The sequence below is a fragment of the Nematolebias whitei genome, chromosome 1 (genome assembly GCF_014905685.2).
Source record: "Nematolebias whitei isolate Nwh7 chromosome 1, NemWhi1, whole genome shotgun sequence".
NCBI classification, from domain to species: domain Eukaryota; kingdom Metazoa; phylum Chordata; class Actinopteri; order Cyprinodontiformes; family Rivulidae; genus Nematolebias; species Nematolebias whitei.
The window spans coordinates 21533115-21534678 of NC_056498.1; the positions used below are offsets into that span (position 1 = coordinate 21533115).

The following is a 1564-nucleotide window of genomic DNA, read 5'->3' on the forward strand; positions in this document are numbered from 1 at the left end:
GAAACATGGAAAGAAACAGAAAGCGTCGAGAGACGAGCGTCATGTCAACAGCTGCACTTTAAGGAAACGCGAAACAAGGTAGGCGAAACACGAAACTTCTTCACTAATGCAGCTTCAAATCTGTAAAAGCCACTTTACTGTACTCCCAACTTTTTTTTTTTTTCGAGAAAACCTGTATTTTAACAAAATAAAAAAAAAAAACTACATGAGTCTTAACCTCTGAGTTTTTCCCAACACGGTGGTAAAATGTAAACCATTCAGTGTTTTAGTTCCTGTGTGCTTCATTTAATGTCATTTACTTCCACAGCTGGTAACTGAATGTTCAAAGAACCTGTTGGTGTAGTTTGAAGTTTGACAGCTGAACCTTGGGTGTCCTCTCAGGGACCACACCTTCCCCCAGGACTGCAGGCTTATCTGAGGGAGACATGCTCTTTAAACAGTAAAACATCTTAAAACTAAACAAGTGCTGTGTAAAGTTGCCGTCATTTAGTTGCCAGGTTGTGTTCTTGTGCTTCATGTCTGTAGATCAAACCATGCTCAGCTGTGTTTGGGACATGAAGCCTGCATGCAATGCTTGGGACATGAAGCCTGCATGCAATGCTCCAGGGAGGGCTGAGAACAGTCTGGCTCGTGCACGAGTTCTCACGCTCACAGAGGAGGCCTCACACAGGCTTCAGCAGAAAAGTGATGACACAAACGAAATTACTGATTTGGCCTGAAAAGCTCATAATCGACCCAGTGGTTTGAGCTACGTCGCCTCTCTGCCTTCAGGAAATGCACTGTTAGTTGCATGATCACCATGTCTCGCGCTATACTTCTCCGTCACACACGGTTTGCGTACATTTTTCTGAATGTTTCTTGAAATCGATGCTGCGGGGCAGAGACGGCTTGCGCCTCGACTCACAGGCGCTCGTCATACAATTAGAATATCATGAAAAAGTTTTTTTTTTTTCCCAGTAATTCCATTCAAAAAGTGAAACTTGTGTATTATATTCATTCTTTACACGCAGACTAATATATTAATGTTTATTTTAATGTTGATGCTTATAACTGACAACTAATGAAAACCCCAAATTCAGTATCTCAGAAAATTAGAATATTGTGAAAAGGTTCAGTATTGAAGACACTTGGTGCTACAATTTAATCAGCTAATTAACTCCAAACACATGCAAAGGCCTTTAAATGGTCTCTCAGTATAGTTCTGGTAGGCTACACAATCATGGGGAAGACTGCTGACTTGAAAGTTGTCCAAAAGACGACCATTGACACCTTGCACAAGGAGGGTAAGACTCAAAAAGTCATTGCTAAAGAGGCTGGCTGTTCACAGAGCTCTGTGTCCAAGCACATTAATAGAGAGGGGATGAGAAGGAAAAGATGTGGTAGAGAAAAGTGTACAAACAATAGGGATAACTACACCCTGGAGAGGATTGTGAAACAAAACCCATTCCAAAATGTGGGGGAGATTCACAAAGAGTGGACTGCAGCTGGAGTCAGTGTTTCAAGAACCACCACGCACAGACGTATGCAAGACACGGGTTTCAGCTGTCGCATTCCTTGTTTCAAG

At 42.1% G+C, this 1564-nt stretch overlaps 1 protein-coding gene across 1 annotated transcript in view; it reads left to right on the forward strand.

Annotated features, from left to right (window-relative positions):
* capn1 (calpain 1) overlaps window positions 1-1564 on the forward strand; it is a 47740-nt gene continuing 46176 nt past the window's right edge. Inside the window, exon 1 of the mRNA XM_037675606.1 lies at window positions 1-78. The gene's annotated coding sequence lies outside the window, so the exon portion shown is untranslated. The remainder of the gene's footprint in view (window positions 79-1564) is intronic.